A 26,796-nucleotide genomic window follows, 5' to 3' on the forward strand; every position below is an offset into this window, starting at 1 on the left:
TCTGTGTGTGTGTGCCCCAGTCCGTCTGTCCCTGTGTGTGTGTGCCAGTCTGTCTGTCCCTGTGTGTGTGTGCCAGTTTTTCTGTCTCTGTGTGTGTGTGCCCCAGTCTGTCTGTCCCTGTGTGTGTGTGCGCGCGCCAGTCCGTCTGTCCCTGTGTGTGTGTGTGCGCCAGTCCGTCTGTCCCTGTGTGTGTGTGTGTGTGCCAGTCTGTCTGTCCCTGTGTGTGTGTGTGCGCCAGTCCGTCTGTCCCTGTGTGTGTGTCAGTCTGTCTGTCCCTGTGTGTGTGTGCCAGTCTGTCTGTCCCTGTGTGTGTGTGCCAGTCTGTCTGTCCCTGTGTGTGTGTGACCCAGTCTGTCTGTCCCTGTGTGTGTGTGCCCCAGTCTGTCTGTCCCTGTGTGTGTGTGCGCGCGCCAGTCCGTCTGTTCCTGTGTGTGTGTGCGCCAGTCCGTCTGTCCCTGTGTGTGTGTGCGCCAGTCCGTCTGTCCCTGTGTGTGTGTGTGCGCCAGTCCGTCTGTCCCTGTGTGTGTGTGTGCGCCAGTCCGTCTGTCCCTGTGTGTGTGTGTGCGCCAGTCCATCTGTCCCTGTGTGTGTGTGCGCCAGTCCGTCTGTCCCTGTGTGTGTGTGCGCCAGTCCGTCTGTCCCTGTGTGTATCATTCCGTCTGTCCCTGTGAGTGTGCGCCAGTCCGTCTTTCCCTGTGTTTGTCAGTTTGTCTGTCTCTGTGTGTGTGCCCCTTTCTGTGTCTATGGCCTCATGCACACCAGCCGTGTGCATCACGGATGCGGACCTATTCACTTGAATGGGTCCGCAATCGCTCAATGGGAAGCACTCTGTAGTGCTTCCATGGTGTTTCCGTCCATGCCTCCGCACCGCAAAAAAATAGTTCTATTTTTTTGTGCGGACAGATCATGAACCCATTCAGGTTGAATTGGTCTCAATCTGTCCCGGCCGCCGCACGGCCGTTGCCAGTGCATTGGGGACCACAAATTGTGGTCCCCAATACACGGAACGGACGCATAACGGCAGTGTGCATAAGGCCTGAGGCATTGCTTAGACTCCATCCCACAGTCTAGCCAGTTGTCATGGTCTTACCTTTGTTTGACATGTGCTGGCGGCCATCTTGGTTTCTGGGTTTCTTGTAGCCTCCCACCCTGCGGCTTCTCCTTCCCACTGGGAGGAGCTGGATGCCTAGCTCATATATATAGAAGGTCTGTGGCTTCAGTTCCTTGCTTGGTCCTCCTGTGTTCACATGCTTCTAAGACTGCTGCTGCTTCTGGTTCCTGATCCTGGCCTCGTCTGACTACCCCGTTGGTTCCTGATCCTGGCTTCGTCTGACTACCCCGTTGGTTCCTGATCCTGGCTTCGTCTGACTACCCCGTTGGTTCCTGATCCTGGCTTCGTCTGACCACCCTCCTGGTTCCTGACCTCTGTCTACGCAAGACCCTGCTTCGGTTTAGCCATCCGTTTGGACTTTTGCTACGGCTTGATTTCCAATAAAGCCTTCTTATTTCCACTCATCTCTGTTGTACGTCTGGTTCATGGTTCCATGACATTAGGACCAAGCCATGAATTCTGACGGTACAGGGCCATCCTCACTACCTACGCTGGTTGCCAGACTTGATCAGCAGGATCACCTTTTGGGTCGGTTCGCTGTGGCGTTGCAAACCCTGCTTGAACGCACGGCTCATTTCGCTTCCGTTGCCGATGGGTCGGTTGTCGCTCCTGGGCCCGCTCCTACTGCCGCCCCGGTTGTTGCGCCAGAGTCTACCCCGACACCTGTTGCTGCGCCTGCGGTGTCTCGGGGTATGACCGGTTCTGCCCCCCTTCCACAGCGCTTTGGGGGAGAGCCAACTCAGTGCTGAGGTTTCCTTAACCAGGTGGGCATTTATTTCGAGTTGCTGCCACATGCCTTTCCTACTGAGAGATCAAAGGTGGGCTTCTTGATCTCGCTGCTCTCGGACAAGGCCTTGGCCAGGGCCAGCCCTTTATGGGAGAACAACAATCCGGTGGTTGCCGAGTTTTCCGGTTTTGTTGCTTCTCTTCGGAAGGTATTCAATGTGCCGGCTCGTGCTGCCTCTGCTGCGAAGCTCCTTATGTCCATCAGACAGGGTTCACGATCCGTAGCTGAATACGCCATTGAGTTTCGTACCCTGGCAGCAGAGGTGGGCTGGAATAATGAGGCTCTGGTCGCTGCTTTCTCTCATGGTCTCTCGGATGCCTTGAAGGATGAGGTTGCAGCTAAGGACCTACCAGTGGAACTCGAGTCTCTTATTTCTTTCCTGATTTTGATTGACACCAGACTCAGGGAGAGACCTTCCTTTAAGGAGAGCCTGCGGAGGTCTCCTAACAGATTGGCGCCAACGTTTGCTGTCCCACCCGTGCCTCCCTCTCCTCCCACGCCTCCTGGGGATGACTTGTCTGGGGGTGAACCCATGCAGCGGGGGTTTGCTCGCCTGTCCGAGGGGGAGAGGGCACTCCGGAGACGCGAGGGCCGATGCATGTACTGTGGTCTCGGTGGGCATTTTCGGTTGGCATGTCCGAACCGTCCGGGAGAACGCTCGCACCTGAGGTCCTGTCGGGGGCAGATCTTGGGTGGAGTCTCCTCGTCCCCGGTTTCCCGTGTTGACAAACCACTGATCACGGTTGTCCTCTCCTGGGTCGGGGGCTCGGTGACGACCCAGGCGTTGGTGGACTCTGGTGCTGGTGGTTTGTTCATTGATAGAGTGTTCGTTGCCGCCAATTCCATTCCTCTGCAGCCTCGAGGTTCCCCACTGGCTCTTGAGGCGATAGACGGCAGACCCCTTCTGCCGCCACACGTGACTCATGAGACCCTTCCAGTGGGGATAGCCATTGGTGCCGTTCACAGAGAGTCGGTCTGTCTCCAGGTTATTTCGTCTCCACACTACTCGGTGGTCTTGGGGTACCCCTGGCTCCAGAAGCATAATCCGACTTTCGATTGGAGATCGGTCGAGATCCTCTCGTGGTCACCGCAGTGTGGGGTTAGTTGCATCCATGGGCCTGTCAAGTTGCTGTGTACTTCCTCGGACTCTCTGTTGCCTCCTGAATACGAAGAGTACCGGGATGTATTCGATAAGGTGCGCGCGGTTGCCCTACCTCCGCACCGCCCATACGATTGTGCCATAGAGTTACAATCCGGTGCCGTTCCTCCTCGTGGCAAAGTCTATCCACTGTCGGTAGCGGAGAATGAGGCAATGGAGGAGTACGTGAGGGAGGCGCTTTCACGCGGACACATTCGCAAATCCTCGTCCCCGGCAGGGGCTGGATTTTTCTTTGTGAAAAAGAAGGGCGGTGAGTTGAGGCCTTGCATCGATTACAGGGGTCTCAATCGCATCACGATCAAGAACGCTTACCCGATACCCTTGATTTCCGAGCTGTTCGATCGCCTCAAAGGGGCCACGGTCTTTACCAAACTCGACCTGAGGGCGGCATATAACCTGGTAAGGATCAAGGCGGGCGATGAGTGGAAGACCGCGTTTAACACCAGGACCGGTCATTATGAATCCTTGGTTATGCCCTTTGGGTTGTGCAATGCGCCCGCAGTCTTCCAGGAATTCATCAACGATGTTTTCCGTGACCTGTTGCAGCAGTGTGTGGTGGTCTATTTGGATGACATCTTGGTATATTCTGAATCCATGGAGGCCCACATTCTGGATGTCAGACGAGTGTTGCAACGGTTACGAGAGAACAGGCTGTTCGGTAAGCTTGAGAAATGCGAATTTCACCGATCCCAGGTAACCTTCTTAGGTTACATCATTTCCGCTGAGGGGTTCTCCATGGATCCTGAGAAGGTTTCGGCTGTCTTACAGTGGCCCCAGCCCAGTGGTCTATGTGCCCTGCAGCGCTTTTTGGGCTTCGCCAATTATTATCGGAAGTTCATCAGGGACTTTTCCATGCTAGCCAAGCCTCTCACGGATCTGACCAGGAAGGGCAGTAATTTCCAGGTCTGGCCGCTCGAGGCCATCCGAGCTTTTGAGGCTCTAAAGTCCGCCTTTGTGTCGGCTCCGATTCTGTCGCATCCCAACCCTGGGTTGCCCTTTGTCCTCGAGGTGGACGCGTCTGAGACGGGAGTAGGCGCCCTTCTGTCTCAGCGTAGAACACCAGAGGGTCCTCTGCTTCCCTGTGGGTTTTACTACCGGAAACTGTCTTCCGCGGAGTGCAACTATCAGATTGGTGACAGGGAGTTATTGGCCATCGTGCAGGCCCTTAAAGAATGGAGGCACTTGCTCGAGGGCTCGGTGGTTCCGGTTCTCATCCTGACGGACCACAAGAATCTGACCTACCTTTCTGAGGCCAAGAGATTGACACCACGTCAGGCCAGATGGGCTCTGTTCTTGTCACGTTTTAATTACGTGCTCTCCTACCTACCCGGTTCCAAGAACATCAGAGCGGATGCCTTATCACGGCAGTACTCCGAGCTGTCCGGGGAGGAGTCGATTCCGACTTCGGTCATACCTCCGAATCAGATCCTGGCCGCCATTCGCACCAGCCTGACCTCTCCCCTGGGTGAGCAGATTTTGGCGGCTCAATCTGGTGCTCCCTCTGGGAGACCCAACGGCAGGTGTTTTGTGCCTGAGGAGTTGCGCACTCGGTTGTTGCGAACCTACCATAACTCCAAGGCCGCGGGGCATCCTGGAAAGAACCAGCTGTCCTGGGCTGTTTCACGTCTGTTCTGGTGGCCTTCTCTACGTTCCGACATCGCCGCATATGTAGCGGCATGCTCCGTTTGTGCCCAGAGTAAGTCCGCTCGGCACCTTCCGTTGGGCCTTTTGCAACCCATAGCCACCGGGGAGCGCCCATGGTCACACCTGGGGATAGATTTCATTGTGGACCTCCCTGCATCCCGAGGCCATACGGTCATTCTCATGATTGTGGACCGGTTTTCCAAAATGTGCCACTGTGTTCCTCTCAAGAAGTTACCCTCTGCACAAGAGTTGGCCACGATTTTCGCCAGGGAGGTCTTCCGGTTGCACGGTTTGCCCAAGGAGATTGTGTCGGATCGGGGGAGTCAGTTTGTGTCCAGGTTCTGGCGCGCCTTTTGCTCCCAGTTGGGGATTCATCTCTCTTTCTCCTCGGCCTACCACCCTCAGTCCAATGGGGCCGCAGAACGATCTAATCAGGCCTTGGAGCAATTCCTTCGTTGCTATGTCTCCGATCACCAAGACAATTGGGTTGACCTCCTGCCTTGGGCTGAGTTTGCCAGGAACACAGCGGTGAACTCTTCCTCTGGGACGTCTCCCTTCATGGCCAATTATGGGTTCCAACCTGCCGTGTTACCGGAGGTATTCTCTCCCCAGGATACTCCGGCTGTGGAGGATCACCTTTCCGTCCTACGTGCTTCTTGGGTACAGATCCAGAGGTCCCTTAAGGTCTCTGTGCAGCGCCAGAGACTCCAGGCTGATCGCAGACGAGCGCCCGCTCCTTCCTACCAGGTCGGAGACCGTGTATGGTTGTCCACCCGCAACCTCAACCTTCGAGTGCCCACTCCCAAGCTGGCGCCTCGCTTTGTTGGTCCCTTCCGAGTGCTTCGCAGGGTAAACCCGGTAGCCTATGCCCTTGCGCTTCCTCCTGGCATGCGGATCTCCAACGTGTTTCATGTCTCCCTGTTGAAGCCGTTGGTGTGTAATCGTTTCACTTCCTCGGTTCCTCGGCCCCGTCCGGTCCAAGTGGGCAATCATGAGGAATATGAGGTGAGCAATATCCTGGACTCACGCCTGGTCCACGGTCGGTTGCAGTTTTTGGTCCATTGGCGTGGTTATGGTCCAGAGGAGCGTTCCTGGGTTCCCTCCGCAGATGTCCATGCTCCTGCTTTGCTCCGAGCCTTCCACGCACGCTTCCCTCAGAAACCGTTCCTTACTCCGCGGAGGAGGGGCCCTTGAGGGGGAGGTACTGTCATGGTCTTACCTTCGTTTGACATGTGCTGGCGGCCATCTTGGTTTCTGGGTTTCTTGTAGCCTCCCACCCTGCGGCTTCTCCTTCCCACTGGGAGGAGCTGGATGCCTAGCTCATATATATAGAAGGTCTGTGGCTTCAGTTCCTTGCTTGGTCCTCCTGTGTTCACATGCTTCTAAGACTGCTGCTGCTTCAGGTTCCTGATCCTGGCCTCGTCTGACTACCCCGTTGGTTCCTGATCCTGGCTTCGTCTGACTACCCTGTTGGTTCCTGATCCTGGCTTCGTCTGACTACCCCGTTGGTTCCTGATCCTGGCTTCGTCTGACCACCCTCCTGGTTCCTGACCTCTGTCTACGCAAGACCCTGCTTCGGTTTAGCCATCCGTTTGGACTTTTGCTACGGCTTGATTTCCAATAAAGCCTTCTTATTTCCACTCATCTCTGTTGTACGTCTGGTTCATGGTTCCATGACACCAGTGCTTAATGGGTTATGGTTTAGACCACCTTCTGGTACATGTTGATAATTCCCTTTTAAACCTCAGTCCATGTCTCCTTAGTACTGGGTATCAGTGGGAGTCATATTAGAAGGTAACAAAAGGTTGGAGCATAACTAAAGGTGGAATTCCCTTTTAATGTCCCCTAAAGGTGGCCACACATTAGATAGAAGTTGGTTGATGATCGCACAGGTGTCTGTCCCCGTGTGTGTGTGTCTGTCCCCGTGTGTGTGTGTCTGTCCCCGTGTTTCTGTCCCTGTGTGTGTGTCTGTCCCTGTGTGTGTGTGTGTGTCTGTCCATGTGTGTCTGTCCCTGTGTGTGTGTGTGTCTGTCCCCGTGTGTGTGTCACCATCACCATGCCCACAGTGTTCCCTTTGTCTTGACGCAGCTGCATCAGGACATTCTGTGCGGGGCAAGATGAAGATGGAAGAGGAGGCAGCACCACCAGCATGGAGTCCGTGGTAGAGGCACAGGGAGGCACCCTAAGGACGCAGGTAACACTACTACATGATCTACACTAGTGTTATCTGTGGTTTTACATAGGACTGCAGGTAACACTACTACATTTTCTGTACTCAGATAGCCATGACTGTGTTATCTATGCTGTTACATAGGACTGCAGGTGATATCTACTGTATTATCTGTACTCAGAGAGTTATCACTGTGTAAGGGGGCCCACTGAGACTTTATCGCCCAAGGGCCCACATGATCCTGGAGCTGGCCCTGCTCCCATATAGCTTAGATACATATAGCTCTCATATAGCTTAGATACATATAGCTGTCATATAGCTTAGATACATATAGCTCTCATATAGCTTAGATACATATAGCTATCATTTAGCTTAGATACATATAGCTCTCATATATCTTAGATACATATAGCTGTCATATAGCTTAGATACATATAGCTCTCATATAGCTTAGATACATATAGCTCTCATAAAGCTTAGATACATATAGCTCTCATATAGCTTAGATACATATAGCTCTCATATAGCTTAGATACATATAGCTCTCATATAGCTTAGATACATATAGCTCTCATATAGCTTAGATACATATAGCTCTCATATAGCTTAGATACATATAGTTGTCACATAGCTTAGATACAAACAGCTCTCATATAGCTTAGATACGTATAGCTGTCTTATAGCTTAGATACATATAGCTGTGATATAGCTTAGATACATATAGCTGTGATATAGCTTAGATACATATAGCTGTGATATAGCTTAGATACATATTGCTGTCATATAGCTTAGATACATATAGCTGTCATATAGCTTAGATACATATAGCTGTCATATAGCTTAGATACACACAGCGGTCATTTAGCTTAGATAGGAAGATCTTCTGCCGGTTTAAACTAGGAGATGATCATGTGATTTTATGCAAAGTGCAGAGCAAGGGGCGGGAAAGGTCAGATTATTCAGCATGTATACAAAGCAATAATAACAGAACTAGGCAAAGGTGTAAGTATGTGTTTTTTTCTTGAGAAATCAAGCTGAACTAATGTATATGTATGTCTTAATGAGTTTTATACATCTTTTTTTCCCCCCCCATAACTCGGCTAACCCCTTTAAGGAACGGGAGCGTAATGCAACTTCGGAACAATATGTATATTACAAACTTTCTACTAGATGCGTGTTACGTGTAATTAGGGTGCGCGTGCAGAACCCGTAAACCCACCTTAAAGGGGTTGTTTCATTTAAGCAAATGGCATTTATCAGGTAGACAAAGTTAATATCAGGCTCTAATTAATGTATTGTGATTGTCCATTTTGACTTTGCTGGCTGGATTCATTTTTCCATTATATTATACGCTGCTCATTTCTATGGTTACAACCACCCTGCAATCCAGCAGCGGTGGCCGTGCTTGCTCATTATATGCGCACTCCCGTGGTCTCGGTGATCAGAGAGGCTTTAGCTTACTGTTCCAAAGTTGCATTAATGCATGACGGTCCCTTTCCTGAAATTCAGCTTCTGCCATAGACAACCCCTTTAATCACAGACTATCTAGAAGCACCTAAGTCCTGTAGCTGGGAGGGATATGAAGCTATAAGTGAAATTGTGACATATGGTTGTTTTTATCTCTAGTTATCAAAGTCATCAGATCCTTCTTCTATGCTACTTACTATCTACAGATGCATGCATTTCCAATTACCTATTTTCCCATTGTTTCCTAGTGGCAGCTTATACACGATACCTTCTCATCAACTAACATTTGAGAATGTATTCTGAATGAGACAACCATGTAGTGGGATGATCTCACAAGCCTGAATTTCACCTTCTTCATCAAAATATTGGTGGAGTATCTACACATCCCACCACTGTATCAGTTTGTAGGATTGTTGAAGGCTATGAAAACCAGGGACGCACACACATAGGGCTCAAAGGGGGCTTGATCCCCTGCCCCCTTCTGCCCATGCCCCTTTATTGCACTTTTTTTTTATGTTGTCCCAAGCCGACCAACTACAAGTGCACCGCGAGTCCGCACGCACCCCCCCCCCTCCATCCCGCCGGCGTCAGCGCAATTTATTAACCGATACAATTTATTCACCAGTCTGCCCGCTCACCAGTGCAGGGTCAGGGTGACAGGGTCCTTTACGGCTAGCGCAGGGGCTGCCTGGGTTTGCTACGTCACGTGACCCCCCCAGCGGGATTAATGCAGGGGATCAAGCTCCGGCCTGCGTGACTCCTCTTCTTTTAGTGCCTGTCTGCCCTCAGTGTCCGCCCTGATAATATATTGTATATAATTTAAAGTCCAGGAACAAAACAAGTACCTTATTTTTCGCCCCATAAGACGCACTTTTTCTCCCCCCAAAATGGGGGAAAAATGCCCCTGCTTCTTATATGGCGAATGCTGACCGTTTTGCATCGCAGGCTGCGATGTATGTGAGAGCGGGGAGGGACTGAGAGGAGGAGCTGGGGGCTGGCAATAGGGGCGGGGCGGTACAGTCACTGTACTATAGCCCCACCGCTCAAGTGCCGCAATATTCAAATATGTCTTATTCAATTAAAAGTGTCTTATTTAATTAAAAGTGATGACACATGTCCCCTTACTCCTATTATTACCGTACATCCTAACAGCTTCATTAGAATGCAGGCAGGCAGGCCGGGCGGGCGGCAGCGTAACTCCCTGATGTCACGTGCCTGCGCCGCCTACTTTATGAATGAAGCAGGCGGCGCAGGCAAGTGACGTCAGTGAGTGACGCGCCGGCCGCCCGGCCTGCCTGCCGGCATTCTACTGAAGCTGTTAGGATGTACGGTAATAATATGAGTGAGGGGGCATGTGTAATCACTTTTAATTGAATAAGACATTTTATATTTGTATACTGGAGCGGTGGGCGGCGGATCTGTGGATGGCACAGTTAAGGGGTGGGGGGTCTGTGGATGGCACTGTTATGGGCTGGGGGGTCTGTGGATGGCATATATATAACAGTGCCACCCACAGATCCCCCCTCTAACAGTGCAACCTACAGGTCCCCCTTTAACAGTGCCACCCACAGATCCCCGCTCAAACAGTGCCACCCACAGATCCCCCTTCTAACAGTGCCAGCCACCGATCCCCCTGTAAAAGTGAAAGTGAAAGCCACAGATCCCCCATAACAGTGTCCGTCACAGATCCCCCCATAACAGTGTCAGTCATCCACAGATCCCCCCATAACAGTGTCCGTCATCCACAGATCCCCCCATAACAGTGTCCGTCATCCACAGATCCCCCCATAGCAGTGTCCTTCACAGATCCCCAGTAATAGTGCCATCCACAGACCACCATTAGTTCCAAACCCACCAAAAGCACACCTTTTGGTTAAAAATATAATTTTTCTTATTTTCCTCCCCAAAAACCTAGGTGCGTCTTATGGGCCGGTGCGTCTTATATGGCGAAAAATATGGTATGCAAAGGAACAATCATTGTAGTGCTTTGTCCCTTTGAATACTTGTGGTTGTAGTGCGTTGTCCCTTTGCATACTGGGGGTTGTAGTGCTTTGTCTCTTTGCATATTAGAGTCTGTAGAATCTTGTAATGACATCACTCATTTTACCATATTATGTACGGGGAAACCAAAAAAGTTATATTTGTAGGGGGAAATATGTAAGAGAAAAATGCAATTTTGCAACTTTTGGGAGTTTTTGTTTTTACGCAGTGCACTTTAAAATTATACATTATCTTTATTCTGTAGCTCAATGTGAATAAAACAATACCCAGATTATATAGTTTTTCTATTTGTACTACTTTAATAAGATGTCAAACTTTATTGAACAAATTCAGTATATTTAAAATTGTCCTTCTTTGACCCCTATAACATTTAAAAAAATTTATATACAGGGATGCATACAGGGTAATTCTTTGCGCCATGATCTGTAGTTTTTATCAGTACCATTTTTCTTGTGATAGGACTTTTTGATCACTTTTTATTTTTTTATTTTTTTACATGTACACTATTGACCGTGCAGTTTATTTAACATATTTTTTTTTACAGTTCAGACATTTACGCAGGCAGCAACACCACATATGTGTATGTTTATTTTTGTTTACATTATTTTATTTAAACACAGAGTCACTAAAGCTCTATAGTGCGTAGTTATAGGGATTATTTCAGCTGACATACAGGGAGTGCAGAATTATTAGGCAAATGAGTATTTTGACCACATCATCCTCTTTATGCATGTTGTCTTACTCCAAGCTGTATAGGCTCGAAAGCCTACTACCAATTACGCATATTAGGTGATGTGCATCTCTGTAATGAGAAGGGGTGTGGTCTAATGACATCAACACCCTATATCAGGTGTGCATAATTATTAGGCAACTTCCTTTCCTTTGGCAAAATGGGTCAAAAGAAGGACTTGACAGGCTCAGAAAAGGCAAAAATAGTGAGATATCTTGCAGAGGGATGCAGCACTCTTAAAATTGCAAAGCTTCTGAGGCGTGATCATCGAACAATCAAGCGTTTCATTCAAACTAGTCAACAGGGTCGCAAGAAGCGTGTGGAAAAACCAAGGCGCAAAATAACTGCCCATGAACTGAGAAAAGTCAAGCGTGCAGCTGCCAAGATGCCACTTGCCACCAGTTTGGCCATATTTCAGAGCTGCAACATCACTGGAGTGCCCAAAAGCACAAGGTGTGCAATACTCAGAGACATGGCCAAGGTAAGAAAGGCTGAAAGATGACCACCACTGAACAAGACACACAAGCTGAAACGTCAAGACTGGGCCAAGAAATATCTCAAGACTGATTTTTCAAAGGTTTTATGGACTGATGAAATGAGAGTGAGTCTTGATGGGCCAGATGGATGGGCCCGTGGCTGGATTGGTAAAGGGCAGAGAGCTCCAGTCCGACTCAGACGCCAGCAAGGTGGAGGTGGAGTACTGGTTTGGGCTGGTATCATCAAAGATGAGCTTGTGGGGCCTTTTCGGGTTGAGGATGGAGTCAAGCTCAACTCCCAGTCCTACTGCCAGTTTCTGGAAGACAACTTCTTCAAGCAGTGGTACAGGAAGAAGTCTGCATCCTTCAAGAAAAACATGATTTTCATGCAGGACAATGCTCCATCACACGCGTCCAAGTACTCCACAGCGTGGCTGGCAAGAAAGGGTATAAAAGAAGAAAATCTAATGACATGGCCTCCTTGTTCACCTGATCTGAACCCCATTGAGAACCTGTGGTCCATCATCAAATGTAAGATTTACAAGGAGGGAAAACAGTACACCTCTCTGAACAGTGTCTGGGAGGCTGTGGTTGCTGCTGCACGCAATGTTGATGGTGAACAGATCAAAACACTGACAGAATCCATGGATGGCAGGCTTTTGAGTGTCCTTGCAAAGAAAGGTGGCTATATTGGTCACTGATTTGTTTTTGTTTTGTTTTTGAATGTCAGAAATGTATATTTGTGAATGTTGAGATGTTATATTGGTTTCACTGGTAAAAATAAATAATTGAAATGGGTATATATTTGTTTTTTGTTAAGTTGCCTAATAATTATGCACAGTAATAGTCACCTGCACACACAGATATCCCCCTAAAACAGCTAAAACTAAAAACTACTTCCAAAAATATTCAGCTTTGATATTAATGAGTTTTTTGGGTTCATTGAGAACATGGTTGTTGTTCAATAATAAAATTAATCCTCAAAAATACAACTTGCCTAATAATTCTGCACTCCCTGTATATTGAAGACTGTGTGCATGGATTTCAGGGTGTTGTGTCTAAATTCAATGCAGAAAAAAAGTTGCGCGTCACGACTCTGATGAAGGTCTAAACTGATGCATTAGGTGAAAGCATTTCTGAAAATGTACTATATATATATATATATATATATATATATATAGCCACATAATGGAACAGCACCTCCAGAGACACTCGCAGGTGCAAGCTACCCGACAACAATGTAGCAACCAAATAAAGTAACAGCACACTGCTAAATGCACTAAGAATGGGTGAACAGGTAAATGTGTGAACAGGGTCAAATACATGATGCCAATACTTACTATTAAGCAGTGAAGAAGCTCTTAGCGCATATTATTGATCAATAATATGCGCTAAGAGCTTCTTCACTGCTTAATAGTAAGTATTGGCATCATGTATTTGACCCTGTTCACACATTTACCTGTTCACACATTCTTAGTACATTTAGCAGTGTGCTGTTACTTTATTTGGTTGCTATATATATATATATATATATATATATATATATATATAGTAAATATGTCACAGGTAAATGATGGAAATGGAGATTCGATCAAATACCTTAGGGAAACGATGAAAATGGAGATTTGATTAAATCCCTAAGGGAAATGATCAATTCACGGAAGATCTTTAAAATAACATGTCTGTGGGGTGATTTCCCTAAAGAAAGTAAGTGATTTGGTTCAAATCCCTTAACTGTTTTAGTGAAAAGATGAAATAAACAAGAAGTCCTGGAAAAAAAAGAAAGCAGTCAAAGGACCTTTGATTACCTCATAGACATGTGACCAGTAATATTGCTATGTTACTGGTCACATGGTGATGATGTCATCAAAGGTCCTTTATCCCATAGCTCTCACAGTTCGCTGATAAAAGGCTTTAGTGATGCCCCTGATTCTAGGTATGTACTATTCTGGCTGAGGGAACACAGCCAGGCATATTTCTGTGGGGGCAGACTCCTGGCCATGGGTTCAGATATAGAAAAAAATCTAACTCTGACCGAAGTTGTATCCGAAAAACAGTTAAATGAAACTATCAGGATGTTTTTGAACAAGCAGCATGATAAAGAAAAACCTTTGTGGACTCGCGAAAGGATAGAAGAAGCATAACAGTCATTGAGCAATTTTAATTAGCACCACTACTTAAACTACAACGGACACATAAACAGTACTACGGTTATTATGGGAAAAAAATATGATGTTATAGAAGTAGGTACTAAAAAATCTTTGATTTTGAAGAGAAAGTCTGAATCTGATCCAAATATCTAAACAATATTATTTCATATTATTATTATATTATCAAAAATTAGGGATGAGCGAACCCGAACTGTATAGTTCGGGTTCGTACCAAATTTTGGGGTGTCCGTGACACGGACCCGAACCCGGACATTTTCGTAAAAGTTCGGGTTCGGGTTCGGTGTTCGTCGCTTTCTTGGCGCTTTTGTGACGCTTTCTTGGCGCTTTTTGAAAGGCTGCAAAGCAGCCAATCAACAAGCGTCATACTACTTGCCCCAAGAGGCCGTCACAGCCATGCCTACTATTGGCATGGCTGTGATTGGCCAGAGCACTATGTGACCCAGCCTCTATTTAAGCTGGAGTCACATAGCGCCGCCCGTCACTCTGCTCTGATTAGCGTAGGGAGAGGTTGCGGCTGCGACAGTAGGGCGAGATTAGGCAGATTAACTCCTCCAAAAGACTCCATCCAGTGATCGATCTGCAGCTGTGGATCATTGAGCTGCTGATACTCAATTGCTCACTGTTTTTAGGCTGCCCAGACCGTTTGTCAGTCACTTTTTTCTGGGGTGATCGGCGGCCATTTTGTGTCTCGTGGTGCGCCAGCACAAGCTGCGACCAAGTGCATTTAACCCTCAATGGTGTGGTTGTTTTTTGGCTAAAGCCTAAATCAGGGTGAAGCTGTCACACCAAGTGCATTTAACCAGCAATAGTCTGTTTATTTTTTGGCCATATACTACATCAGGGGCAAGCTGCGCCTGTCACCAAGTGCATTTAACCCTCAATGGTGTGGTTGGTCAAGCTGTCACACCAAGTGCATTTAACCAGCAATAGTCTGTTCATTTTTTGGCCATATACTACATAAGGGGCAAGCTGCGCCCGTCACCAAGTGCATTTAACCCTCAGTAGTGTGGTTGGTCAAGCTGTCACACCAAGTGCATTTAACCAGCAATAGCCTGTTTATTTTTTGGCCATATACTACATCAGGGGCAAGCTGCGCCCGTCACCAAGTGCATTTAACCCTCAGTAGTGTGGTTGGTCAAGCTGTCACACCAAGTGCATTTAACCAGCAATAGCCTGTTTATTTTTTGGCCATATACTACATCAGGGGCAAGCTGCGCCTGTCACCAAGTGCATTTAACCCTCAGTAGTGTGGTTGGTCAAGCTGTCACACCAAGTGCATTTAACCATCAATAGTGTGGTAATTTTTTGGCCATATCCCAGTCTAATTCTGTCAGTAAACATATACCTGTTACCCAACGCCTAAATACTAGGCCTCAAGTTTATATCCAGCTAAATCTGTCGTTACTGCTGTACTGTTGTGGCTGGGCAAGTTATTTAGTGTCCGTCAAAGCACAGTTTTTGTTCTGAGTTGAAATACAATTCCAAATTTAGCAATTTCCTAATTTAGTGGTTTCTGCTGTATCAGGCCTACTTTAAATACATCCCTAAAAGGGTATATCAGAATCAAGGTGCTGATAGGGTCATTCAGAATAACTTCAAACACACGCTACTGTTCATTTCCAAGTCTAATTCTGTCAGTAAATCTATACCTGTCACCCAGCGCCTAAATACTAGGCCTCAAATTTATATCCAGCTAAATCTGTCGTTACTGCTGTACTGTTGTGGCTGGGCAAGTTATTTAGTGTCCGTCAAAGCACATTTTTTGTTCTGGGTTGAAATACAATTCCCAATTTAGCAATTTCCTAATTTAGTGGTTTCTGCTGTATTAGAGCTATTTGAAATCTATCCCTAAAAGGGTACATAATATTCAAGGTGCACATAGGGTCATTCAGAATAACTTCACACACACGCTACTGTGCATTTCCAAGTCTAATTCTGTCAGTAAATCTATACCTGTCACCCAGCGCCTAAATACTAGGCCTCAAATTTATATCCAGCTAAATCTGTCGTTACCGCTGTACTGTTCTGGCTGGGCAAGTTATTTAGTGTCCGTCAAAGCACATTTTTTGTTCTGGGTTGAAATACAATTCCCAATTTAGCAATTTCCTAATTTAGTGGTTTCTGCTGTATTAGAGCTATTTGAAATCTATCCCTAAAAGGGTACATAATATTCAAGGTGCACATAGGGTCATTCAGAATAACTTCACACACACGCTACTGTGCATTTCCAAGTCTAATTCTGTCAGTAAATCCATACCGGTCACCCAGCGCCTAAATACTAGGCCTCAAAGTTATATCCTGCTAAATCTGTCGTTACCGCTGTACTGTTGTGGCTGGGCAAGTTATTTAGTGTCCGTCAAAGCACATTTTTTGTTCTGGGTTGAAATACAATTCCCAATTTAGCAATTTCATAATTTTGTGGTTTCTGCTATATCAGAGCTATTTGAAATCTATCCCTAAAAGGGTATATAATATTCAAGGTGCACATAAGGTCATTCAGAATAACTTCACACACACGCTACTGTGCATTTCCAAGTCTAATTATGTCAGTAAATCCATACCGGTCACCCAGCGCCTAAATACTAGGCCTTAAAGTTATATCCCGCTAAATCTGTCGTTACCGCTGTACTGTTGTGGCTGGGCAAGTACTTATTTAGTGTCCGTCAAAGCACATTTTTTGTTCTGGGTTGAAATACAATTCCCAATTTAGCAATTTCATAATTTAGTGGTTTCTGCTATATCAGAGCTATTTGAAATCTATCCCTAAAAGGGTATATAATATTCAAGGTGCACATAGGGTCATTCAGAATAACTTCACACACACGCTACTGTGCATTTCCAAGTCTAATTCAGTCAGTAAACCCATACCTGTCACCCAGCGCCTAAATACTAGGCCTCAAATTTATATTCAGCTGAATTTGAATACAATACATTGGGCCAAATAATATTTTTGTTGTTGTGGTGAACGATAACAATGAGGAAAACATCTAGTAAGGGACGCGGACGTGGACTTGGTCGTGGTGGTGTTAGTGGACCCTCTGGTGCTGGGAGAGGACGTGGCCGTTCTGCCACATCCACACGTCCTAGTGTACCAACTACCTCAGGTCCCAGTAGCCGCCAGAATTTACAGCGATATATGGTGGGGCCCAATGCCGTTCTAAGGATGGTAAGGCCTGAGCAGGTACAGGCATTAGTCAATTGGGTGGCCGACAGTGGATCCAGCACGTTCACATTATCTCCCACCCAGTCTTCTGCAGAAAGCGCACAGATGGCGCCTGAAAACCAACCCCATCAGTCTGTCACATCACCCCCATGCATACCAGGGAAACTGTCTCAGCCTCAAGTTATGCAGCAGTCTCTTATGCTGTTTGAAGATTCCGCTGGCAGGGTTTCCCAAGGGCATCACCTAGCCCTTCCCCAGCGGTGAAAGACATAGAATGCACTGACGCACAACCACTTATGTTTCCTGATGATGAGGACATGGGAATACCACCTCAGCATGTCTCTGATGATGACGAAACACAGGTGCCAACTGCTGCGTCTTTCTGCATTGTGCAGACTGAACAGGAGGTCAGGGATCAAGACTGGGTGGAAGACGATGCAGGGGATGATGAGGTCCTAGACCCCACATGGAATGAAGGTCGTGCCACTGACTTTCACAGTTCGGAGGAAGAGGCAGTGGTGAGACCGAGCCAACAGCGTAGCAAAAGAGGGAGCAGTGGGCAAAAGCAGAACACCCGCCGCCAAGAGACTTCGCCTACTACTGACCGCCGCCATCTTGGACCGAGCACCCCAAAGGCAGCTTCAAGGAGTTCCCTGGCATGGCACTTCTTCAAACAATGTGCTGACGACAAGACCCGAGTGGTTTGCACGCTGTGCCATCAGAGCCTGAAGCGAGGCATTAACGTTCTGAACCTTAGCACAACCTGCATGACCAGGTACCTGCATGCAAAGCATGTACTGCAGTGGAGTAAACACCTTAAAAACAAGGAAGTCGCTCAGGCTCCCCCTGCTACCTCTTCTGCTGCTGCCGCCTCGGCCTCTTCTGCTGCTGCCGCCTCGGCCTCTTCTGCTGCTGCCGCCTCGGCCTCTTCCTCCGCCTCTGGAGGAATGTTGGCACCTGCCGCCCAGCAAACAGGGGATGTACCACCAACACCACCACCACTTCCGACACCAAGCGTCTCAACCATGTCACACGGCAGCGTTCAGCTCTCCATCTCACAAACATTTGAGAGAAAGCGTAAATTCCCACCTAGCCACCCTCGATCCCTGGCCCTGAATGCCAGCATTTCTAAACTACTGGCCTATGAAATGCTGTCATTTAGGCTGGTGGACACAGACAGCTTCAAACAGCTCATGTCGCTTGCTGTCCCACAGTATGTTGTTCCCAGCCGCCACTACTTCTCCAAGAGAGCCGTGCCTTCCCTGCACAACCAAGTATCCGATAAAATCAAGTGTGCACTGTGCAACGCCATCTGTAGCAAGGTCCACCTAACCACAGATACGTGGACCAGTAAGCACGGCCAGGGACGCTATATCTCCCTAACTGCACACTGGGTAAATATAGTGGCAGCTGGGCCCCAGGCGGAGAGCTGTTTGGCGCATGTCCTTCCGCCGCCAAGGATCGCAGGGCAACATTCTTTGCCTCCTGTTGCCACCTCCTCCTTCTCGGCTTCCTCCTCCTCTTCTTCCACCTGCTCATCCAGTCAGCCACACACCTTCACCACCAACTTCAGCACAGCCCGGGGTAAATGTCAGCAGGCCATTCTAAAACTCATATGTTTGGGGGACAGGCCCCACACCGCACAGGAGTTGTGGCAGGGTATAGAACAACAGACCGACGAGTGGTTGCTGCCGGTGAGCCTCAAGCCCGGCCTGGTGGTGTGCGATAATGGGCGAAATCTCGTTGCAGCTCTGGGACTAGCCGGTTTGACGCACATCCCTTGCCTGGCGCATGTGCTGAATTTGGTGGTGCAGAAGTTCATTCACAACTACCCCGACATGTCAGAGCTGCTGCATAAAGTGCGGGCCGTCTGTTTGCGCTTCCGGCGTTCACATCCTGCTGCTGCTCGCCTGTCTGCGCTACAGCATAACTTCGGCCTTCCCGCTCAACGCCTCATATGCGACGTGCCCACCAGGTGGAACTCCACCTTGCACATGCTGGACAGACTGTGCGAGCACTAGCAGGCCATAGTGGAGTTTCAGCTGCAGCACGCACGGGTCAGTCGCACTGCAGAACAGGACCACTTCACCACCAATGACTGGGCCTCCATGCGAGACCTGTGTGCCCTGTTGCACTGTTTCGAGTACTCCACCAACATGGCCAGTGGCGATGACGCCGTTATCAGCGTTACAATACCACTTCTATGTCTCCTTGATGATGGAAGAGGAGGTGGCCCAGGAGGAGGAGGAGGAGGAGGAGGAAGAGGGGTCATTTTTAGCACTTTCAGGCCAGTCTCTTCGAAGTGACTCAGAGGGAGGTTTTTTGCAACAGCAGAGGCCAGGTACAAATGTGGCCAGCCAGGGCCCACTACTGGAGGACGAGGAGGACGAGGATGAGGTGGAGGAGGATGAGGATGAAGCATGGTCACAGCGGGGTGGCACCCAACGCAGCTCGGGCCCATCACTGGTGCATGGCTGGGGGGAAAGGCAGGACGATGACGATACGCCTCCCACAGAGGACAGCTTGTCCTTACCCCTGGGCAGCCTGGCACACATGAGCGACTACATGCTGCAGTGCCTGTGCAACGACAGCAGAGTTGCCCACATTTTAACGTGTGCGGACTACTGGGTTGCCACCCTGCTGGATCCACGCTACAAAGACAATGTGCCCACCTTACTTCCTGCACTGGAGCGTTATAGGAAGATGCGCGAGTACAAGCGCATGTTGGTAGACGCGCTACTTAGAGCATTCCCAAATGTCACAGGGGAACAAGTGGAAGCCCAAGGCCAAGGCAGAGGAGGAGCAAGAGGTCGCCAAGGCAGCTGTGTCACGGCCAGCTCCTCTGAGGGCAGGGTTAGCATGGCAGAGATGTGGAAAACTTTTGTCAACACGCCACAGCTAACTGCACCACCACCTGATACGCAACGTGTTAGCAGGAGGCAACATTTCACTAACATGGTGGAACAGTACGTGTGCACACCCCTCCACGTACTGACTGATGGTTCGGCCCCATTCAACTTCTGGGTCTCTAAATTGTCCACGTGGCCAGAGCTAGCCTTTTAGGCCTTGGAGGTGCTGGCCTGCCCGGCGGCCAGCGTTTTGTCTGAACGTGTATTCAGCACGGCAGGGGGCGTCATTACAGACAAACGCAGCCGCCTGTCTACAGCCAATGTGGACAAGCTGACGTTCATAAAAATGAACCAGGCATGGATCCCACAGGACCTGTCCATCCCTTGTCCAGATTAGACATTAACTACCTCCCCTTAACCATATATTATTGTACTCCAGGGCACTTCCTCATTCAATCCTATTTTTATTTTCATTTTACCATTATATTGCGAGGCTACCCAAAGTTGAATGAACCTCTCCTCTGTCTGGGTGCCGGGGCCTAAATATATGCCAATGGACTGTTCCAATGTTGGGTGACGTGAAGCCTGATTCTCTGCTATGACATGCAGACTAATTCTCTGCTGACATGAAGCCAGATTCTCTGTTACGGGACCTCTCTCCTCTGCCTGGGTGCTGGGCCTAAATATCTGACAATGGACTGTTGCATTGGTGGCTGACGTGAAGCCTGATTCTCTGCTAGGACATGCAGACTGATTCTCTGCCGACATGAAGCCAGATTGTCTGTTACGGGACCTCTTTCCTCTGCCTGGGTGCTGGGCCTAAATTTATGAAAATGGACTGTTGCAGTGGTGGGTGACGTGAAGCCTGATTCTCTGCTATGATATGAAGACTGATTCTCTGCTGACATGAAGCCAGATTGTCTGTTACGGGACCTCTCTCCTCTGCCTGGGTGCTGGGCCTAAATATCTGACAATGGACTGTTGCAGTGGTGGCTGACGTGAAGCCTGATTCTCTGCTATGATATGAAGACTGATTCTCTGCTGACATGAAGCCAGATTGTCTGTTACGGGACCTCTCTCCTCTGCCTGGGTGCTGGGCCTAAATTTATGAAAATGGACTGTTACAGTGGTGGGTTACGTGAAGCCTGATTCTCTGCTATGACATGAAGACTGATTCTCTGCTGACATGAAACCAGATTGTCTGTTACGGGACCTCTCTCCTCTGCCTGGGTGCTGGGCCTAAATATCTGACAATGGACTGTTGCAGTGGTGGCTGACGTGAAGCCTGATTCTCTGCTATGATATGAAGACTGATTCTCTGCTGACATGAAGCCAGATTGTCTGTTACGGGACCTCTCTCCTCTGCCTGGGTGCTGGGCCTAAATTTATGAAAATGGACTGTTACAGTGGTGGGTTACGTGAAGCCTGATTCTCTGCTATGACATGAAGACTGATTCTCTGCTGACATGAAACCAGATTGTCTGTTACGGGACCTCTTTCCTCTGCCTGGGTGCTGGGCCTAAATTTATGAAAATGGAATGTTACAGTGGTGGGTGACGTGAAGCCTGATTCTCTGTTATGACATGAAGACTGATTCTATGGTGACATGAAGCCAGATTCTGTGTTACGGAACCTCTCTCCTCTGCCTGGGTGCTGGGCCTAAATTTATGAAAATGGACTGTTGCAGTGGTGGCTGACGTGAAGCCTGATTCTCTGCTATGACATGCAGACTGATTCTCTGCTGACATGAAGCCAGATTGTCTGTTACGGGACCTCTCTCCTCTGCCTGGGTGCCGGGGCCTAAATATCTGAGAATGGACTGTTCCAGTGGTGGGTGACGTGAAGCCATATTCTCTGCTATGGGACCTCTCTCCAATTGATTTTGGTTAATTTTTATTTATTAAATTTTTATTTTTATTCATTTCCCTATCCACATTTGTTTGCAGGGGATTTACCTACATGTCGCTGCCCTTTGCAGCCCTCTAGCCCTTTCCTGGGCTGTTTTACTGCCTTTTTAGTGCCGAAACGTTCGGGTCCCCATTGACTTCAATGGGGTTCGGGTTCGGGACGATGTTCGGATCGGGTTCGGATCCCGAACCCGAACATTTTCGGGAAGTTCGGCCGAACTTCTCGAACCCGAACATCCAGGTGTCCGCTCAACTCTATCAAAAATATTAAACTGTTCACTAAAACAGTTAAGGGATTTGATGATCAAATCCCTTACTTTCTTTAGGGAACATCATCTTCCGTGAATTGATCATCTCCCTTAGGGATTTGATCAAATCTCCATTTTCATCTTAGGGATTTGTTCAAATCTCCATTTTCATAATTTCCCTGCAACATATATATATATATATATATATATATATACACACACACACACCTATATCCTTGCTAATCCCCATGTGCCTTCTTTGTTTTGCCCTGTTGCTGTCGGAGTGTTCTTCATGATAAAATAAGTCTTGTCTTTAATGTGTAAACTGCATTGATGTGGATGCTTATTGGGGGGTCTTCTGGGCTGTGGCATCAATTTGTGGGCATTTAATGGGGGCTACTAACTAGTGCTGGGCAGTATGGCATCATGTATGTGGGGAGACAGTGTTGTATCATGTTTGTGGGCAGGCAGTGTGGCATCATGTATGTGGGGAGACAGTGTTGTATCATGTATGTGGGCAGGCAGTGTGACATTATGTATGTGGGCAGGCAGAGTGGTATTATGTATGTGGGCATAATAAAATGTGGGGTTGGCTGACAGTGTGGCCTAATGTATGTGGGCATGCAGTGTGGCATCATGTCTGGAGATTACTGTATCGAGTTCAGATTCTCTCTCTCTCTATTACTCTTTTTGATCAATAAATTAATGTATGCAGGCTATTTAGTATTCTATTATTTGACTGTGTAAAGCTGAAGGTTATCTCGCTTGTGATACAACAATTAATTTTAATCATGGCTGCAGCACAATGCCAAAAACAGAGAGGATACTGAAAATGAAGGAGAGAGAGCGCCAGAAAGCAGCCTATAGTAGTAGATCATTAAATGCATGGTTAAAACCAGGTACCAAACCACAAGATAGAACACATAACCCAGATATTGGCAGTGTTACACCCAAGAGCACGGTAGAGATCCCTTAAGCAACAAATGAAAAACAGGAGAAGACTTTGGAGGCAACACCTGACAAAGATGATCATGAAGTCAGTGTTGAAGAGGAAGAGGCCACAGGAGGGGAAACAGTGGCTAATGTTGGGCTTGAGGAAGTAATAGAAGAGGATGTGGCTGAGAAAGCTGTGAGTAGTGTAGAAGAGACCATCTCAAAAATGTCATCCTTAAAATATTCAACAGATCCAGCCCATAATCAAGCTTTTCATCTCAACCATGTCAACCTGTCCTCCGATTTCCTAAAAATACTGAAGGCTGATAATTTCAGAAGGTATGGTATGAAAATAAGCTGTGGTTAGAGTATTCACCTCACAAGGACAGTGTGTACTGCTTCAGCTGTCGGCTATTTATAAATGAACAAAAGTACAGCAAGAGTTCATGGAAAGTGGCTAGGTTAAGCAATTGGCAAAAAGGACTTGAGAAAATAAAAGAACATGCAGATTCAGAGGCCCACTTAACAAGCATGGTGCGATGGAACACATACAAGCAGAGTGCTTTGCAATCGGCTTTTGACGTATCAGATGTTCTAGGCAAGGCAAAAAGGGAGCGAGAGAAACAAAGAAACAGAGAACTCTTAAGTCGATTAATTGATATAACTCTATATTTTGCATGGCAGTGGAAGGCTTTCAAGTGTGATGATGACGAGTCTGCCACAAGTTCAAACCAGGGCAACTTCCTAGAACTTGTTAAAATGTTTAGCCAGTACGATATTGTACTCAAGCTACTTCTGGATAATGTAAAAGGCCAGAAAATAGGTAAGAATAGGTGTCAAGTTTCACTCCTCTCAAATCTTATCAAAGCACTGGCCACATTCACAAAAAATTAAAAAAGAAATAGAGGAGGCCATTATATATTAAGTTCTTATAGATGAAACTGCTGATGTATCTCACTGTGAGCAGGTCTCTATTGTGGTGAGTTATGTGTACCAAATGGAAGTCAAGGAGCGCTTCCTCCAGGTCTGCAAAGTGGCAAAAACGACAGGTGAAGAGATGGAGAAAACAGTTCTTGACTTGCTAAAGAACAACAATCTACATATAAAAAACATGCATGGTCAAGGCTATGATGGTGCTGCCAATATGAGTGGTCAATACAAAGGACTGCAGTCAAGAATACTGCAACACAATAACAAGGCTCTATATGTGCACTCCCAAGCCCACTGCCTAAATTTGGTCCTAGTTGAAGCTGCAAAATCAAGCATCCACTTCATTACCTTTTTCAACCTAGTACAGAAGCTCTATGTGTTTCTCACCAGCTCTACAAAAAGGCACACTGCATTTGTGAAATGTCAAGAAGCCTTGCACCCTGGAGAATGTTTAATTCAACTGCAAAAGCTCTCTGACACATGTTGGGCATGTAGAGAAAAAGCCCTGAAGGCCCTCCTTAAAGTTATGAGTTCGGTGGTCAAAGTCCTCACTGACATTACAGAGCAGGAGCCTCCCGATACTGATGCTGGAGATGCCAGGATGTACCTGTCACGGATGATAATGCAGATAGCTGGAATTGATGGATAAACATCCGACTGGCTTGATCCCAAACTAAGGAGCATAAAGGTGACCCCTGTAAAACCCTAAGAGCTCACCCTGACTGCTAAGCACATACAAAGGTCTCAGAGGTAGACAATTGCATGCCCTTATACCTAGACTGTGTGACACCTGAAAACCCTATAATAGTGAGGGGACACGACTAGAGTTGAGCGAACACCTGGATGTTCGGGTTCGAGAAGTTCGGCCGAACTTCCCGGAAATGTTCGGGTTCGGGATCCGAACCCGATCCGAACTTCGTCCCGAACCCGAACCCCATTGAAGTCAATGGGGACCCGAACTTTTCGGTACTAAAAAGGCTGTAAAACAGCCCAGGAAAGGGCTAGAGGGCTGCAAAAGGCAGCAACATGTAGGTAAATCCCCTGCAAACAAATGTGGATAGGGAAATGAATAAAAATAAAAATTAAATAAATAAAAATTAACCAAAATCAATTGTAGAGAGGTCCCATAGCAGAGAATCTGGCTTCACGTCACCCACCACTGGAACAGTCCATTCTCAGATATTTAGGCCCCGGCACCCAGGCAGAGGAGAGAGGTCCCGTAACAGAGAATCTGTCTTCATGTCAGCAGAGAATCAGTCTGCATGTCATAGCAGAGAATCAGGCTTCACGTCAGCCACCACTGCAACAGTCCATTGTCAGATATTTAGGCCCAGCACCCAGGCAGAGGAGAGAGGTCCCGTAACAAACAATCAGGCTTCACGTCAGCCACCAGTGCAACAGTCCATTGGCATATATTTAGGCCCAGCACCCAGGCAGAGGAGAGAGGTCCCGTAACAGAGAATCTGGCTTCATGTCAGCAGAGAATCAGTCTGCATGTCATAGCAGAGAATCAGGCTTCACGTCAGCCACCACTGCAACAGTCCATTTTTATAAATTTAGGCCAAGCACCCAGGCAGAGGAGAGAGGTCCCGTAACAGACAATCTGGCTTCATGTCAGCAGAGAATCAGTCTTCATATCATAGCAGAGAATCAGGCTTCACGTCAGCCACCAATGCAACAGTCCATTGTCAGATATTTAGGCCCAGCACCCAGGCAGAGGAGAGAGGTCCCGTAACAGACAATCTGGTTTCATGTCAGCAGAGAATCAGTCTTCATATCATAGCAGAGAATCAGGCTTCACGTCAGCCACCAATGCAACAGTCCATTGTCAGATATTTAGGCCCAGCACCCAGGCAGAGGAGAGAGGTCCCGTAACAGACAATCAGGCTTCACGTCAGCCACCAGTGCTACAGTCCATTGGCACATATTTAGGCCCAGCACCCAGGCAGAGGAGAGAGGTCCCGTAACAGAGAATCTGGCTTCATGTCAGCAGAGAATCAGTCTGCATGTCATAGCAGAGAATCAGGCTTCACGTCACCCACCACTGTAAGAGTCCATTTTCATAAATTTGGGCCCAGCACCCAGGCAGAGGAGAGAGGTCCCGTAACAGACAATCTGGCTTCATAAAGAAAAAAGGAGTGAGCACTCACACTATCTGGACCATGGGGATAGATATTATTTAATTCTTAATTAATAATAACACCACTCAAATACATTAAAATCACATAAAATAACATAAAATAGAAAATGGTACCAACGTAAAATCACACTGGTGGGTGATAATAGCGCAAGCCTTATATGATAAATTCACACTTGTCACCACCTCAGATTGAATGGTGGCAATAGAACCGCAGACCGTGAGTACAAAGTCCCAATATAGATTCGTGTGGCTCCGGATTAAAGTGTCCACGTGTATAGAAACGTCTCTCAAACAAACAATCTCTCCACGGCTGGTACAGTATGTCCGCAAGGGGCTATAGGTATTAAATGCCCAATTCAAGTTCCTACCTTAGTCCAAAGTTCAAAGTTTTGCCAGCTGTTCTCCGCTGGGCTGTCCCGCCACGAGCAGCGAGTGTGCCGGCCGCTTCGGCGTCTCACGTCACAAGTCTCGTGTCGAGAGAGGTCCCATAGCAGAGAATCTGGCTTCACGTCACCCACCACTGGAACAGTGCTGGGCCTAAATATGGACCACTGAGGAAGGGGTGTAGAACGCCCCGAAACGCGTCTGGTGACTGGAAGAAGCGCCCACCCAATCTACTGGATTCTGAGATAATACATTGCATGGCCATGCGATAAGGAATCCTATCAATACTCCACCAAAACATAGGAGCTGAATACAGGTCTGATTATTTGCCTACCATCCATACCAGCCAAACTCTGTGTTCCCGCGATATTGTGACGTCAGCGACACGAGACTTGTGACGTGAGACGCCGAAGCGGCCGGCACACTCGCTGCTCGTGGCGGGACAGCCCAGCGGAGAACAGCTGGCAAAACTTTGAACTTTGGACTAAGGTAGGAACTTGAATTGGGCATTTAATACCTATAGCCC

The sequence above is a fragment of the Bufo gargarizans genome, chromosome 6 (assembly GCF_014858855.1).
Source record: "Bufo gargarizans isolate SCDJY-AF-19 chromosome 6, ASM1485885v1, whole genome shotgun sequence".
Taxonomy (NCBI): domain Eukaryota; kingdom Metazoa; phylum Chordata; class Amphibia; order Anura; family Bufonidae; genus Bufo; species Bufo gargarizans.